This window comes from Zea mays, chromosome 6 (genome assembly GCF_902167145.1).
Source record: "Zea mays cultivar B73 chromosome 6, Zm-B73-REFERENCE-NAM-5.0, whole genome shotgun sequence".
NCBI classification, from domain to species: domain Eukaryota; kingdom Viridiplantae; phylum Streptophyta; class Magnoliopsida; order Poales; family Poaceae; genus Zea; species Zea mays.
The window spans coordinates 92435981-92454945 of NC_050101.1; the positions used below are offsets into that span (position 1 = coordinate 92435981).

The following is an 18965-nucleotide window of genomic DNA, read 5'->3' on the forward strand; positions in this document are numbered from 1 at the left end:
TTTCTTCCACTTTGGTGGCACCAGTCTGTGGTTTCACCAGTCGCCAGTTGCCTGCTACCTCGAGTAAGCTAGAAAGATCCCTTTGTGCTCACTACAACCAAGCACCGTTCAGCTTAACACAAAATATAAGAACATAAGCATAGAAAGGAAATAATTATAAAATCATTTGACTCACGAAGCTAGAAGGTGCGATGAGCCCTAACCCTCCATACCTGTAAGTCACTGTACAGTACAATAGTATGGTACTTCGTTTCCAATAAAAAGATGGAAACCCATAGGAGTCTTTTAAGCACAGTATTACAGTAGGATAAGCTGAAGCTTCTAAAACACCAATGCATCTTTGAAAGTACAGAAAACTGAACTGCCTTCATATGTGCAACATATAACTAAAATATATGTTGGCAAATGTTCCTAACGATACTACGAACCTAAAAGGCAATAAAATTAATTAGGATAATAAGTTGAGTATCATTACAAATAAAATCATATCTATCTGATGTGCCTAATAATTTCTTGTATTTCTTCTGGAATGTTGTCTTTGGATTCATTGTCCTTGTACTTCAATAATTCTACTAAGAATTTGGTCCTCAGGTCATTCCCATTCTGCACATTCATTATTACATATCATAGAACACGATTAATAATCAATTATAGAAGAACAATATTGACAAAGTATTAGAACAAATTGGGTACTCACAGTGCAAATGCAGGGTAACCTTATACCATTCCAATCGTGCATAAAGTTGATAACAAGAAAGCCAGATAAATCCCTACAAATTAAAATAATACGTTGTTACATATATGTAGACAAAATTAATAAGTTGTTCGGGTTAAAAAAAATACCAGTTTAATGTTCTTGGAACCCATGTTGGTACTATACGACGCCACATATAAATATCGTCTTTCCATGTAGGATTGACCAATTCCATGGCAGCATTCATATTATTGGCAATATAATGTATATTATGAATATAATGCATGCTAGGATGATCACCCTTAAACCATGATGGTATAGGCATGGAGTCCATTATATAGATGCTTCTAGTGTCCATGTTAAGTACATATAAGGTGAAGTGACCCAAGAAAGAAAAGGGCAATAGAATCTGCAAATTAAAAAAATAGTTCAAGTAAGAGAAAAAACAAGATTACAAAAATGATGAAGAGTATAGCTTACTTGTTTGCAATCTGAAACATCGTACTCCATGTCAGGCCAACATTCTAATAATTTTGCCAACATGTTGATATCTGGCTTTGCACGAAGGCGAGGGTCTCGACCAAATTTAGTTATGGACTACTTTTTGTTAGTAAAATAATTATATAATGAACACACTTATATGAATAAAGACTAATTACTTGAACTTACACAGAACTGTAGATCCATGTAGTGGTATTTGTCTTCCAACAAGAACAAGGAATCATTGCATGCGATCATCCGAACAGCCATGTTAAAACAATCTGTATCCATCGGCTTATTTACATCCAATATATCTTTAAGTTTTTGAAGACTTAAAGAAATTGGATAAGGTTTAGTGCTCTGAATCCAATGTTTCCTATTAAATGAACAATTGTTTTTATAGTTAAATCAAGTACATATGTGTTGAATATTTACCATGCATATACTATATGAAATGAGAATTAACTTACTTTAAATATTTGTCGTTGTCTATCCCCATGATATATGTGCATAATACAAACATCAGTTCTTGCGTGTTTGTTGATGTTACTTTAGCAGGCAGAACATATGGAGATATATATGGTTCAATCTGATGTGATGTATTTGACGATTTAGATAACTCACATGGAGTATCGATTATTTGAACATCACTTGAACTCTCTCCATCTTCATCCACATTGTGGTCAAGATTTTGATGTCCTTTCTTTGTGTTTAATCTCGAGTCCCATAATATTGCAGGTAGCTTAAACCTAAACATTGTTATATCATCCTGCAAGTATATAAATATAAATTAAAACAAAAAAACATTGTTCCTATAAATAAATATACGTCCTCTACCTGAGTTACGTTATCAGATAGGGAGGATCCTGTCCAGTATTCCATATAGTTTATCATCCATAGCCCGCAAGATACCCTAATATGAAATTTAACAGATCAGGTGAGTTTCTATGTATATATGAAAATAAATAAAACCAATTTTGTAGAGTTGTGGTCACATGAATTTTACCCATCGGTTTGCATTTGTGTTGTGATCTTCTCTATAACTGGCCATGATGCAACATCAAGGTTCGACCACTTGCCTTGGTAAAGCTCTTTATGTTTTGCTGCAAGTTTAATCTGTCTTTCTAGACCTTTTAACTATGTGTATATATAAAACATATCAAGATTTATAGATAACAAATAATGTAATGATGAAATAATCATAATATAAAAGAAATGATTACTCACTGTAGTATAAAGGTCTCGGCGATCCGTTATTTGTTGTCCCATAGAATCGAGTACATGTACCTCACTTTTTTTTGCATTCAGAACTGCCAGGTACCAGTGAAAATCTTCTATATTCATTGGAAGGAACACCTTCATAGAACATACATTAACATTAATCTGTAAGTATTGTGCACCAATATATTACATATTACATATATTAAAAATGAGATGAGTTTTAGGTCAACCATGTCAGACTGTAAATAGTTGTCCACCCTTTGTTCAATTGTGTCTTCCTTACAATTTAAGAGCACCTTAGGGTCGCCATCACGCTTAAGCAGACTGGAAATGAATGTGTTCTCCAAGAAGACCTTTCCACCTTCTCTATGAAGTAAATGCTCTTCACCCCTAATACAGTGTATATATGCATTGAGGGCCTGTACACCAAAAGAATACAATTAACAGATCAAATATACATGCTAGCTTTAAATATGTATACCATACTGTATAATATGATAATTATAAATATATATATACTTTATTACTGTATATAATATGAACATACAAATGTACTTACGTTGTCAGACAATTGCATGTCACCATGAAAAAGACATTCCATATCATTTCTATTTAACCATGCGCTGTCGATGTTCACCACAACTTGTTTCCCCGGTAATGTTTTAATGTATTCAATAAGCTGAACATCTTCTGGGGTGCACTTATAATCTATACAATGAAAAATATTATACTTAATAAGCAAATGATATATGCGAAAACCAATAAGATGCAATAAGGCAAGAACAAAAAAATTACCTTCAGAGACAACTCGAGCTACATTCAATTTCTTTGGTTTCTTATGTTGTGATATTCTAATAAGTGTGTCCAAAGCATCTTGTTGGTTCTGCTTTACCATATCCGCATCAGAACTTAGTTGACTTGATTCATTTGGAACATCCAAAGATGTCAGGTGTATCACATCTGTATGAGGAGTGAATGAAACATAAGTATCTTGACAAAAGCATTGTTAGGAGTACTCATAAGACAATATTTACATTTAGGAGTGTAGATAAGAGAGCCTACCCGGTTGTGGCCCAAGATCGGCTTCAGTTGACACTTTTACATGATTGAAAATACAGTCAATGCCTACTCCCACAACATCGTGTGATTGTTTTGCAGCATTACCAACACTGACCTTACTATCCTCGCTCTCTATATATATGGCGCACAAGAGAAGAATTAAGTGTCAAACAAATATTTATTATGCAGACCTTAGTTTTATGTAATTGATAATAGCACTTACCCAATTCATGTTCATCGGTGTCATTAGTTGACAATTGTGCTGAACAACCACTTCTAGCCACAACCTCATACGATGGTTCAGCAGTATTGCCAACATCGACATTTCCTTTCTCCACCACTATATCCATTGTGATTTGGTCTGTACCAACTACCCATCAGATTAAAAGTGTCAAACATAATTTTATTGACAAAAGTATTTTAAGTATATAAAGTACATCGTCAAATAGCACGAAACTAAATAAAAAACGAACTTTAGCTTAAGTTCTTCATTCATATAGATGTGACAAGTGAACTTGTATAAACTTACGGAGGAAAGGGACACAGGCCTGCCACCATCCTAGTTTGATTAAGTATACCCGATGCCATTGATCTTATAGGATGTATATCATGGCATTATTGCAAATATACAACATTGCTCCTTATAAAAATGCTATGAGGGGAGGATGCCAGAAGCAAGGAGGCTGTTCGATCAAATGGCCCAGGTGGGGATCCAAGTAAATACAATCACGTTCAATGTTTGGATTGATGGATATGCAAAGAGTGGACAGATGGATCAGGCCAGTGCAGCCTATAGCGAGATGCAAGCGAGGGGATTAGTGCCAGACTCCTGCACCTTCAACATTATTGTTGCTAGAGCTCACAAGTTCGGGTATGCTGCCCAGTTAGTCCATGACCATGACATGTTTAGTTCACATATGTCGGCTGATGGGTTGGATATGTTGGTCTGTAGGCTTTGTTGGGATCATCGATTGGATGATGCCTGGGAGCTTCTGCTTGGTGCTATTGAGCAGGGTGTTCCATTGCGTGTTACTGGATTTAATGCATTGATCGCTGCTTATAGTAAGGAGGGACTCCACGAAGAAGCTTCTGAACTGTATAGAATTATGAACAAGTTAGGACTGGCACCATCCTCGTCTACTTTTAATTACTTGATAATGGGACTCTGCAATCAAGTAAAACTTGATGAGGCACAGCTTCTTTTAGAGCACATGGTTAGCAAAGGATATTGTCTAAGTACATCATTTACTATCAGCTTGGATGCATACTTCAGAGACGGTAATGCAGTTGGCGCACTGAAATGCTAGGATGATATGGGCAAAATTGGTTTGCAGACTGATTTTATTGCCTTCTCAGCATATATTAATGGCCTAAGCCGATTAGATTACGTGAATGAGGCTTATCAGGCATTTGCTGAGATGACGAGCAGAGGAATTGTACCAAACAATATTACTTACAACTCCATCATATCTACTGTTTGTAAGGCAGGCAATATGACTGAAGCCTTTAAGTTAGAGCAGAATATGAGGCAGAGTGGCATTGCTTGCATAATGAAGTTCACCATAGATTTATTCAGTCTATGCAATCACTTATGTTTCCTTGTTTTCTTTTAAACTAACACATGTAGGTAGCCAAACACTATCGTACTCTTATTTTGCCAACTCATACAATCAGCCAACAGAACTTATCTTTTTACATACAGCTGATGAACATTTATTGTATCACGGCCAGGTCAAATGTATCCAATGGGTTGTTTGGTCGTTTAAGCACTTTGACCAGTATGGGGTCATAATTAGCTTCATTCTATATATGTTCCTTTTTCTCAAACCTTTATTCGAATAAATTGAGACTAAATTTAGCTGACTGTCTGAAGTAGGGCTGCATGTGTTGAATGGTGTTTGGTTGGCTGTATGTGCTAAATTATTTGAGTGGTCGTGTAGATGGATGGACAATAAGCTTTTGAGCCCTGGAAGCCTTCACATTTTATCCCTGGATACATAGGGCTTGAGCTTATAGGATAATCCCAGGAAGTCCCCATTTGATTGGCCTATGTTAAGATTGAACTTCGATACTATTATTAACATTGTTGACACTATAGATTACTCTCCTTCTATTCCAAACTCTAAGACATTTTGCTTTTCTAGATGCATAGTGTTTGCTATGACCCTGTTTGGAACCTCTAGAGCTAATACTGCTAAAATTAGTTGTATAGGTTTCAAACACCCACAACTAATATCCCAATTATTTGTTAGCTAACTCACAGCTAACAATTAGTTCATTAACTGACTCAACTCAGCTAACAATTTGTTAGCTAGCTAACTAATATCTCTAGGGGTTCCAAACAGGAACCTATGTACTTAGGTGTACACTATGTCTGGATATATATAGTTAAGGCGATGTATCTAGAAAACCCAAAAACGTGTCATAATTTGAAATGGAAGGAGTACTTGGCAATTCATGTGGAGTTGTGGATGATACGATGGTGGGTGTGATCCCACTTTTCGTGCGTTTGATTTTTCTACATGATGAATATGCTCTACAAATGAAGTTTTCTAGTGCATGAGTTTTACCTAGTGTGCAAACCATGCTGTTAGATGCAAAACTATGCATCTGTTTTTGGACAATACGAAACAGAAGGAACCATTATATATTTTTTATGCTTCAATGCATATCCTCATGTGTTTTACTTCTGAGCAGCCGCAATCTGATGAGGTTGTTTCTTTTCTGTCAGACAGTAAAGAGTAAATGCTTGTATGGTAAAGCCTAGAACCACTCCTAAGGCTATTACCAACTGATCTCCTATCCCATCCCCTATCTCAAACTCCACTCTACAAACAGTGTCAAACAATATCATCTATAGTTCCACATCTAAATGTGATATCTTTGCTCTGTTTGGGAAAAGCCTTCTCCAGGCACATGGCAGGGGCTCAGAATAGTTGTGCTGTTGTATGAACTGCAGCAGGTAAAATGAATATGTCGTATGCCTGACATACCTGAAGATAGCTGACATGTATCAAACCTCACCAATCACCTTAACATTCTAGTTAGTTACTTCATCGAGTGAACTTATTATTGTTGTAAACTAATAGACACATTTCTGCAAAGCTAGCTTAACTCTTAAGTTACTCTTGTTATGATAATCTGTTAAGGTTCTAAAGCAGCCTCTTTTGGATCGACATTTGATTCTTGGGAACGTGGGAAGTTATTTCGATTCACATCCAATGGACATCAGCTGAGGTGGTGGTTTTCTGTAAAATATATACATTGGATTATTATGTGGGTGTTTTGTTTTGCAAGAAAAAACTACTACGCTTATGTGTTGGATGCGAATTGAATGTCTCTAAATGTCTGGGTGCACAGGTTGATGCACAAGATATGTTGTCTTATAAACCCCACCCCCAACTAACGTGTATAGATTGCATTATCGGGTGTCATTCATGTAAGACAGACATGCGACTGGTAACGGGCCGTCAATATTCTGTGACATTCTGGTAGAAGATGCAGATCTGATTTGGAAAGAAAGTGGGTCATGCTACGGGCGTGGTGAAGCAGCGGTGGTGGATTTGGCCTGGCACACACATCAGCAGGCAGCAGCACCGTAGCTGGGCAGGGCCAGCGACTTCGCGCGCACAATGTAAAACTTGGATGCAGACCCAGGTTTTATATACTCTAAAAATATTACAGTATTAGCAATATTATGGTTTAAGTTACAAAGTTTTTAGATGAGCTATCAAACACCTTTTGACTGAAAAACTACAGTATTCGTAAATACCGTGGTATTTTTTTGGAACTATGAAAAATAGAGCCCTCATGTGGGCTGAGAAGCTCAGAGAAGATTCTTTTGTTTTTGATGGTGCTACAAGAAATATAATTGACTGGGCACGAAGGGAAATGGAGGATGACGCCCAGGCTAACAACGAGGACATAGGAAGATGCATGTTTCTTGAGTTCTTAATGTTCATGACATATGAGGCTATGCTCAACAGCAGATCCTCAAAGGCTACACATATGCTTACAGAAAAAAGTTTTGATCCTGCTAGCAGCAGCATGATTAGAAAGGAGGTGAAAATGGGATTGGCTGTAATTGCTTGTTTATTGCTGAACCAGACCTTCCTGATGAATCCCAAATACCCCTCCTTTTGCCTAATTAACCCCTGTTACGAGCGCCTATAAATGTTCCCGACCGTAACAATAGCTCAAGGTTACACCTGGAAACTGGGGAGAAAAGGAAGATGTAATTCAGTCTGAGTTTTATAATATGTTATTTAGGTGATCATTAAGATAGATGGAAATCACAACTTGCTTGTCAGATCATTTCAAATTCAAATGTGTGTATTCAATAACATCTATTCAATGCTCATCTGCTTTCTTTGTTGTATCAACCAAATGACCACTAAACAATAGGAAGCTAAAAAGGAGCCAAAATAGAGAAATAAAAGGCAAAAATACATCTTCACCTAAAAACCAAAATAATTAAGTGCATTACAAGTTGTTAATTGCCATTCATTCATCAATGTCAGTTACGGCGTAAGGACCTCCTTATAAACGATATTCTTTGTGTATGTTGCGCCATTTATCGCTGAGTTCCTTTCAACCCCCTTCTTCTTCTTCTTCTCATCGTGGACTGGAATAGCAAGTATCTTCACTTTTGATCGAGCGGTGGCCCTTGATAGAGCAACATAAAGTTGACCATGAGAGAACACTGGTTCCGGCAAGTACACACCAACATTAGGAATCGTCTGGCCCTGGGCCTTGTTAACTGTCATAGCAAAACTTAGTCTTATCGGAAACTGCTTCCTTTTAAACTGGAAAGGGAACATCTCATCATCAGAGGGGCACAGGGGTATACGAGGCAAGAAAATTCGCATTCCAGCATGTTGGCCAAGGACAATTTCAGCATCAATACTGTTTTTTTGGAAACCACGAACCACCAACCTCGTGCCATTGCAAAGTCCATTAGCAGGGTCTATATTCCTAAGCAACATGATTGGGCATCCAACTTTGAGCTTCAGAACGTGCGGGGGTAGTCCATTAGGAGTCAGCGTGTTTAGAAACTCCGATGGGTAATAGTTATTAGGATCATCCACCGCGGTGTCAAAACTATGGTACATCATCTGCTCCCCTTGGAAACGATCGATCATCCTCATATTTATCATATCCACCCAGTCATTCCGTGTAGACAATATTGCTCTTGAAGTGATGTAGCTTGTGTTAGACATGTTTGCATTTAGATTGGGGTAAATGTCATCTATCAGTCTATCAAGGTCGCAGTCATTACCAGTATATGGCACACATACCTCATCTGGAAGACGAACATCACCATCGTTGTTCGCTTCCTCAGTTCCACCACCGACGCGCAACAAATATTCTGCAAACCATGGGTCGCTCTGTGCCCTCATGTTTTGAACAAGCTTTAGGTGGCACATGGATTCCCAGAGGTAAGAACTCCGTAGAGAGGCAGCAACTATCTGAGCCCTTGACCCCTTGCGTACAACAGGGAGTACTTGTCTGAAATCACCCCCGAACACAACAGTCCTCCCACCAAAGGGCAGCCCAGGCCGTCCCATTATATCACGCATGCTATTGTCTAGCGCCTCAATTGCTTGTCTCTTAGTCATTGATGCCTCGTCCCAGATAATGAGCGATGCTTTTTGTAGCAACTTTGCTGTCCCGCTTTGTTTCGTGAAGCTACATACAGCACCATCATCAATAGTAAGTGGTATCTTGAAGCGTGAATGGGCAGTCCTCCCCCCAGGCAATATGGAAGCCGCAACACCAGATGTAGCTGTTGCAACTGCAATCTTGTCCTGACTGCGTAGTGCCGCAAGCAATGCCTTATACAGATAGGTCTTTCCAGTCCCACCAGGCCCATCCACAAAGAACACTCCACCGTTATTGGTGTCAACGACAGATAGGATCTTATCATAGGCAAACCTCTGCTCCTCATTTAGGGTTTCTTTCATAGCAACGTCTTCTGCTGTCGGCTCGATACTTTCCTCCTCGTAAATCTCTCTATCAGTACCATGTGAATCGTCATATTTGTCAATGATAGCAGGGAGAGGGAATGTCTTTATGTCTTTACCCATTGACTACAAAATGTTTCTAATGTCAATCAAGACCATCTGTTGCACATGGGTTTTGCTTTGAGTACTACGGTGATAGTCCTCTGACATTGAGTCAAGGTGTCTCTGCCATAATTCTGCCACATCGTTCGGCTCGCAGTATACCAGTATTGTTGCAAACAACCTTCGTAGTGCTGACGGCATTTGGTAAATAGCGGCTTCGTTGAGACACTCATCTATTGTGTCGTCTGCTTCAAGCAGTCCCCTCCTTTGTGCTGCCTCACGAAAAGATGGTAGTGTCTCACCATCTACTGTCCTTAGATCCGCATAGGAGGTAGCACCCGTCACATGGTTTAAGAGAAGTCGAAGATAAAAGCGCTCCCCCTCAGCTGGATGAGCAGAGACTATTCTACCAACCTGTCCACCCGTGTTTCGTTTCCTCCTTTGCCACACTTTGCCTTGCTGCAAAGTGTACCACTCAGGAAAATCACGGTAAAGGATGCCCCGAGCCTCCTCGTGTAGCCTATTTGCCTCAAAATATGCCGTAAGCATTGACCTATCGGCACCTGGACGTTGGACAACATGATTTACTTTAGCACGCTCGTGAAATGACACCATATGCATGTTTTCAAGATGGAGCTGCAGTTGCATCACTGGAGGAGAGTTTTGACTTAGATCAAAGCTGAATATCCTCCAAAGGGCTTCTGGAGGGGTCACCCACCTAGCATCTCTATACTGCTTGATCTCATCAACGTCACCATCAGCCTTGTTTGCGTCTGTCACAGCCACAGACGCACGATCGTGGCCTTTGTATATGTATTTGAACAAGTATTTGACAGCCTTGATGCTCCCGCATGCCTCAACATTGATGTGACAGTTGAAGAGCCGGAGGAGGTAAGGGTTGTAAGGGACGACCCATCTGTTGTCCAATTCACAACCTCGAACCGTTTCCTTACGCCCATCATCACGACGCCTATAAATAGGATATGAATCCTTTCCTTGAGACGTTGCATTGCTAAAAGCTCTAGGATAATGGTTTTTGCATGAAGCACGACCCTTAGTGCATGGGCATTTAGGATTTAGCAACCCGCACGGTCCATGCATCATATGCTTGATAACCATCTTGTATAGTTCAGGGTACTTCTTCTTGTCAGGGATCTCAGCGGAGATAAGGTGATCATACTGATCAGGACAAGTTAGCTTGTACTTTCTCTGCATGATGAGTAGGAAATGGACATGAGGCAAACCTCGCTTCTGGAACTCCACGACATATACATAAGCTCGGATTTTTCCAAGAATATGATGCTTAGTCAATCTCTTCTTCAATTCCTCTAGTTTTGCACGGAATATGCGAACAACAAGGTCCGGACGATCCTGTGGTGACTGCATAGGGAGAAGCTCTCTGGTTATTTCATCCCAATTGGGGTTGCACGTCATAGTGAGGAATATGTCTGGCTTCCCAAACTTCCGCACAAGGGCCATAGCATCCATATACCGACGTCTCATGTCACGAGGACCACCGATAAATGATGTAGACAGCACGGTTCGCTTTCCAATTTTGTCTGCTCTGTTCTCGCCTTCATGCAAGCTATCTACCAAACCCTTGTATAGATCTGCCCTTAATCTGTCTTGGTTTTTACGTATGAAATCCAAACGAGAGCTCTCAATCTTGATGTAGGTGTCAACCCCAAACTGTTGGAAAAGCCGCTTCCCATGAAGTATTGGATTGAATATACTTGGACGAATTTGGAATCTGTAGCAGTAATAGTCACGTACAGACACGCATAGATGGCTAGGTCGTTCTGCAACCGCAAGGTTTATTAATTAGTGTTGCTAAAAACATATTTAACAAAGGATTATATAAGAATCACAAAGAAATAACTAACCTGTATCATCATTGTTTGCATCACTTCTCCTATGTTGATCGCGGTACGCGTCTACTTCATCCATGGAAACATTGGACTTAGGAATATTGGCATGCCATCCAAGTTCACCTTTAGGGAAGAACAATGGATATGATAGTGCATCATAGCATCCATGATATGAACGGATGCCGTGGCTTGACCTATCCTTCCCATGCAGCATAACACTATTACTGAATTGACCTCGACGTTCACTCCCCTCAATCCAAACTGCAGCGACCTCCGAAGTGATGGGTACATTATATAACTTCTGGTTCAGCGTTTGGTCAAGGTTCAAGGCGATATGGTAGTCTTCAATGTTATCAACGTTCCCCATACTCCTAAGGTGCTCAGAGTATGGGTTTCCCTTAAGTATTTCAACCAACTGTTTAATAACTGCCTTGTCTTTCTCAAATTGCTCTTGACGACATTTACGATATCTATGCTCGAGGCTGGGATCATCATCGTAGAAGTAGAGTTCAAGGTGTTTATGTTCCGCCCCAACTTCCCTACCGAACGACCTTACGTTGTGGTACATCATGCCATGTGCACGGAACGTGTAGATACCACAATCCATGTTTGTAGTCATACTATCAAGGCAACAATACAGAGAAGTGAATGAGAAATGGCCGTTAAAAAATCGAATGTTATCACGGAAGTGCCTCGCATCAGCATCTGAACACTCCCACAACCTCCTAAGTTGGGGTGGTGTCTCGAACGGGGCTAGATCAATCTGTCCATTACGACAACAAAATCCAGGTGGTTCATACTGAAACTTCTTCGCTTTGCAGTAACCGCAGTCAGCAACAGTGCTCAGCAAATGTGTTTATTCAGGTATGTTACTATACACCTTGTCGTACAAGTCAGGTACGTCAGGGTTGACAGTAAAGGCATCTTGGGTTTCATCAATCTCGATATCCTCAATAGATTCACCATCTAAATTTGTTTTCGAGGAACAACGGGTAAGACGAATAACTTTAGAAACTTTCAAATCCTATATCCTATATATATATATACTATTACAAACATTATGTAAGTACCTTGCCCAGCGAATAGGTATCCATCTTCTTCGTCATCATCTTCAAAAAGTACATCCTCGTCATGATTCTCTACAAAGAGCACACCTTCATCGGCATCTATTGATTCACATGGTTTTAACCACTAAGAATAATTAGGGAACTAATTGTGGAAGGAGCTTGTAATTACCATTGGTGGTGACATTCGGGGTTATCTGTCGTTGCATCCCAACGTCTGCTCCTTCAGTCATTATGTCACTATGTGGAGCAGTGACTGGACATGGGCTTGTACTTTCTATTGACGGAAAGTTGTGTTAAATCAATTGGCCACTATAAGTTAAGTATCATATCAATTAAGGACAAATTAGTAATTACTGTTGTTTTCGATCTCTGAAGCAATCGCGTGATCAATTTCATTGTGCTCACCGCCTTCCATTCCGTGATCCCTAGTTGCAGTAGCAAAGTTTCTTCTAATGGCAGATTGAAATTTCTGGTTTTGACGAGATATCAGGCTCTGTCTTTCACCAGACGACACATGATGCTCATGCCGCTGTCTTCTAGGAGACTGTGTCATTTTGTCCATGTCAACATCCTTAGTCTGCAATGAAGCATAAACAAAAGGTGTTGCACTCAACTCAGAGATAACCATGTCCTTGGAGCTAGATAGAGACACAGTAGGAGGTTGAGAATCTGCTGAACTCCACACAAGCTCCGGCGTAAACTTCGGATTCTCAATTGCGATCGAGTCTTGAGCTAGCATTGCTTGTTGTCTTCTACTATAGTTTTCCCTTGCACTCTTTTGACATGGTGTAGTATTACGCAATGCCCTTTGTTCCCTTGTTAGAGTTGCAAATCGAATCTGTTCTCGAATTCTCTTACGTTCCCTTGCATCTAAAACTTCTGAACTTGGATTGGAATCATGTTGATGACCCGTCTGAGCTGATGCGCCTTAAAGTTGAAAGTAACAAAGCTCTTAGGTGTATATATTATAGGTTGAATGATGAGAGCTCAACTCACTATTGGGGCACATTTGTTATAATTTTCGTCTTTCAATAACATAACACAGCAACATAATAACCTAGAGTGTCAATGCTTTGATGATTATTATTCTCTTTGTGTGCAGGTATGCTGCAATCTACAAACTAACCCAAGAGCACATAAGAAAAGCATTACTTTAAAGATGAGTGACACACGAGCATAGTTAACATACCTTTTGAACGCTCATGGTGCACAACATTTTCATTTTTGCTTGACTGACGACGCCTCTTCAATTCATTTTTCTTTTCATCACTCATCGTGGCGTATCGTGCTCTTTCTCTTTCCCTCTTACGTTGTCTCGCATCATCACATCCACCTAACCAGTTATATCCTTTTCCATTATTAATCGTTGTTGGTAAATTAACATAACAAAGAAATGTAATTACCTAGAGTGATACCACACGGTATAGTACAATCAATGATGCTTCCGTCGCCTATAGCCACATCTGGACAATCATCTACACAAAGTAACCCGATAACACATAAGAAAAGCATTATTTTAAAGATGCGTGACGCACAAGCAGCCTTAATTTACCTTTTGAATACTCATGGTGAACAACGTTCTCTTTTTTGCGTGACTGACGACGGTTCTTCAATTCGTTTTTTTTTTCAACACTCATCGCCGCATATCGTGCTCTTTCTCTTTCTCTCTTACATTGTCTCGCATCAGTTCGACCTCCTGAACCATCATATATTACCCATCAATAATCTCCATTGTCAATACATGGTAAACAAACATATTCACCTTGAGTGTTATCACACGATTTAGTTAAATCAATTATGCTTCCGTCGCTGACAGGTACCTCTGGACATTCATCTACAAAATATGAACATCGTTATTTTCCTTTTTAAAACCTTGGTGAGAGATCAAATATTGCATTTTATTAGTAGATATACCTTCAAGGGTGTTGCTAGACAATTCTCTTAATGGAGGTCGAACATCGTTATTGTTGAACGGATCCATCTACGTCTTTTAGTCTACCAACAGACCTGTGTAGAAAAATATTAGTCATATTCATACTTAGATTATTGCAATTCGGAACAGGAAACACATCTACTATATCTCTCCCAAGCCCACCTGCTACCCGTGAACAATGTGTAGTAGTAGACCTTTGCATGCAGTTGTATTGTGTTTGAATAGTAGACCTCCCTATCATGCCTAAATTAAGAGAGGTTACATTTGTCTGCTTACCTTCTTTCAGGTACCGCGAACATGTTGTATGAATCAATAGAGACACCAAGTTGAAACTTTTAAGGAAGGGTATCTTAACACATATATATGTGCCCATGGTAATCAGACAACATGGATATGTTTTTCTTGATATTGTGTTCATAAATGTGCCCATGGTCTAGGTAAAGTAAAACATTCTAGGGACAGTCAGGGCTGTGAGAAAACAGAATAAAATATATGTAGCTCACGTAATATCAATTTGTTGAAGTTATATTCCTTGGTACATAACTCGTTTATACTACTATTGTAAAAACTCAAGTTTAACCTACCAGTTGAGTAGTTGTCATTGTCAATAGTTGTCTTTTGTATAACACCTCATTTTTATAACTTCTGAATTTTATCCCTTGTGGTTACGATTTCATAGTTAACTTTGCAGAATTAATGCTTTGAAGGTGACAAGCAGTACACACAATAGTTCCACACGTCCCAGCTAACGTGAGGCATGTCATACCGTATTTGTTGATGCATGGATCTTACTATACTTTGCCAATTTACATTCACTTATGTATTGATTGTTTGCTAAGTGTGTGCACTTTTATGTAGACTGTGGACAATGATCTTGCACTGCAAATATACATAAAGGCTAGGGCACCCCTAAAGTTGTTGCTCCATTTGCTGAAAGGAGGGAGTTTGACAAGATACTGATATACTCAAAGCAGGTTCGTTATTTGGTGTTATTAACTCTGTTTTCAGTTGTTGTAACTCATTTGAGCTTCAAATTTTATTTCTACAACTTGGTTCCAGATGGAAGAGCAGATGGCGTGCTTTCTCTGCATGAGTCATCCACAAAGGATGTACAGCCAGCTCAGGAACATCTTTCATTGGAAGAAGTCTCCACTGAGAGTTCAATAAGGCCATTCTTTGTGGAATTTGATAATAACATTTTCTCGTCTACTCATCGTCGTCGCTCGAGTACTCGAGCTGAAAGGGGAAGACCAAGCTCCCTTTTTGAAGAAAGTCCTCGACAAATGTTTAAGTGTAACATTTTGGAATGAAATAGGTTTATTTCTGTAGGTTTTGGTTGCATTGGAGAGGATTGAACAGCAAGCAGAGCTAACCTACGATGTTAGTTCTTTTTTACCCTTTGCTCCACAAGCCCGTTATCATCTTTCTTTTGCCTGAAACCTTGAATAAACTTTTTTTGCAGCAATTGCTAATGCTGGAGGCTAATCTAGTTTTTGGCGCCTTTGCCTCCTATGATCGGCATAGAGACATGCGGATGGATATTGATGATATGTCCTATGAGGTACTATCTGTTATCGTGTCTCGTCCTGCCTGAATGGTGGAGGGGTTTTATTAGAAGATGCTTTTCTTTCTGGAGGATTCTTCCTTATTCTGTGTTTGAAGCCCTTACTGTGATTCGAGCAGTAACTATGATCCTTTACGAAATACTCTTCGTTCATATTTATCCTCACGGAAGAGGTGCTTGTATCTTCTGAACAGGAATTATTGGCACTGGAGGAGAGAATAGGCTCTGTGAGCACAGCTCTTTCGGAGGAGCAGTTCACAAAATTGTAGATCAGCAGCACACTCAATGACATAATACATCCACAGATAACCCCTTCCAAAAAAATTCACATCGTACTCGCTGAATCAACTTCTTACACAGCTCTTCTGCAATCTGCTGATGTTCAGTTTGATGATATTGTTGTTGCATGTGGCAGGTATACTTCTTATGGGTAATTTTGTGTGTACAGTTCTTGTTGTGTCATGCCTAGATTCTGAAAGTTGCAAGACATCGCTCTATAGTCGGACAATATTTAACTTCATGCAGTGGTGGAACCATTGCTGGCCTTGCTTTAGGATCCAGATTGAGCAGCTTCAAAACAAAAGTATGATCTACCCTTTTCTGTTATATTATCTGACACTGAACTTTCCGAGTAATATCCTCTTACTGGATAGGTTCATGCACTCTCTGTTTGTGATGACCCTGAATACTTCTATGACTATGTCCAAGGCCTGATTGATGGACTTAATTCTGGTTTGGATTCACGTGATATAGTTAGAAGTCAACAAATCAACCGTTGATGACATGAAATGCAGCATCTGTCAGGTAAGCGGTAACCGTACCTAGCCACCTAGGGGATCTGCTATTTCTGTTATTCTGCTGGTATAAAACAAAATGCATATGAGGATTTGACATTGAGCACTTCCTTTCCAATGTGGAACTGACCTGTTGTGTGGGACAGTCGGCGTTAAGTAGTCCAGGTTTTGCCTGTCATTCTCACAGAAGACAGGACTTTTTATGCTGCTATTACCCCACTTCCCAAATGTCTTATTAAAAAATGCTGGGTTGTACTTGCGAGCCCTCCAGGTCAGTACCTTCGCATTGGTGCAGCTGATATCTCCGCTTCGTATTCCTGTTTAACTAACCTTACATTTTGTAATGCAACATTACTCAGAGTTGCCTGATATCAAGCGTGCCATTGTAAATACCCATGTCATTGAACCATAGGTTTGTCGACTTCAGTTATTTTCAGATATCTTTTTTTTTATGTTTTGCCCATTAACAGACACTTGTTGAGTTCTTTGGCACATTGTCGAGAGTGGGCTTTGGAATGCATGAAAGACCTTCTACTGGTTAATCTGAAGGGAAATCTTCAGATTGTTGTGCAGGTATTCCTGTTCAGTTTCTTATGCCCCCTACCCCTCTGTACCAACCCATTGAAGTTTATTTTCTTCCTTCTTGGTTCTAAATTATTGTGAAAGCTTGGGGGACATATGCAGGCCGCGAAAGAACACTCTGAGCAGCTAGGGGTTGATGCTTGCATCAAATTATTTGAGCAATTCAAATCTTATGAGGGCCTTTACTTTTTCTTGGGATCCTATCTGAGCTCCAAGTGATTTCTCTTGCTGACAGTGGAATGCCTTTCTCAAATTTTGCATGTCTATCTCAAAATGCAACACACCTGACTTTTCTTTACATACAACAGCGAGGACCCAGATATCCATTTCAAGTATGGATTTGCTAGGAGTTTTTCCAACTGGCCTTGCAACGTCAACACCTGAGACAAATACATCTCAGTCCCAAGGGAGCAGTGACAGCAGTGGTAATAACAAGAGCAAGAGCCATTCAACAGAGCCAGTAAGTTGTCAATCTCACAGATAAAGCTGCTGCGGAATCGGTGGGAGCTGCAGCTACGCCATCATCGTGGTCGGCCAGGAGCCCCCACCACACGGATCAAGGTACACTCGTTGTGAAGGGATATGCTTGGATCAGAGTAGGGGTGAGTGAGGACTGTCCATTTATCACCTTCAATTGCTTTTATATTTTCTTTGGATTTTGACACTCCTTTCTTTTGCTTGCTTTTATGCAACCCTGTTGATGTGTACTACCACACTGATTTTTGTCTCTCTCAGCTAGGAGAACCAAGGTGATGAGAAGGCAGTCAACCTTTGTTTTTAACAATGCTTCTCATCCATGGAGCAAAAATAAAATACTTATTTGGATGGTAAAATTCCTTTTCTGTTTCTTGATCTTTCTGTGGAACAGATACTAACTATATCATCCTTTGTTATCTGATTAGTGTATCACCATGTAAAGACATAAAAATGCCTTATTTTTCTAGCTCATCCAGACATTTCGAATTCAACCTCAAGTTTACTGATGAAAGAACATCTAAGAGTGTCACCAACCATAAAGTCAAAAGATTCATGTATCTGAAGCCTCAAATAAGTAGTATACATCCATAATCACTTGGATTTAAAGTTTCTTTAATTGCATTGCAGCTTTGCTTTTTGCGTCAATTCAAGGGCTCCATAATAAGGTCAGACTATTTGGCACTGAGGTTGGGCTTTGTCACAGTGAGTACTCTAATTTTTTTTCTAATGTTTTAGCATCCTCGCCCCACCTCCTCCCCCTGCCAAGATGATTCTAATATGCCACTTTGTTCATGTGATTTTCTTGTTAGTATCACAAGCTACCACATTCATATGACTTCCATAAATACATGGTACAGAGCATGGAAGATGATTACAATGGGGCTATTGGTATCAGGTAAAGCAGGATTTACTCTACAGAGTATCCACTTTTCATGTGATCAAATTAAGCATCAAGAAAACTACCTTTGATAGAGTAGATTTCTTGATTCGAATAATGAAGCATTCAAGTATACTGGTCTAGAAATAGTTTCCCATGAGATCCAGTATGGTGGCTGTGTTGAGGAAACTGGACCTGCGGGGGTAAGACCGCCCCCGCGGCATTGCATTTAAGAAGAAGGCCTATGATGGATTGTTCCAATACATATGTTGGTAGCTACATAG

At 39.6% G+C, this 18965-nt stretch overlaps 1 long non-coding RNA gene and 1 other non-coding gene across 2 annotated transcripts; one reads left to right on the forward strand and one right to left on the reverse strand.

Moving 5' to 3' along the window:
• Positions 1 to 254: 254 nt before the first annotated feature.
• LOC103629554 (uncharacterized) lies at positions 255 to 2530 on the reverse strand. The gene is made up of 8 exons (XR_002265837.2): positions 2402 to 2530; positions 2181 to 2311; positions 2012 to 2087; positions 1645 to 1943; positions 1175 to 1550; positions 844 to 1103; positions 698 to 770; positions 255 to 603 (listed from the first exon to the last, which is right to left on the reverse strand). It is a non-coding gene; the product is annotated as an uncharacterized protein (transcript).
• A 15518-nt stretch (positions 2531 to 18048) lies between these two features.
• On the forward strand, positions 18049 to 18693 carry LOC103629553 (uncharacterized). The gene is made up of 3 exons (XR_002263114.1): positions 18049 to 18154; positions 18432 to 18506; positions 18614 to 18693. It is a non-coding gene; the product is annotated as an uncharacterized lncRNA (long non-coding RNA).
• Positions 18694 to 18965: the final 272 nt, after the last annotated feature.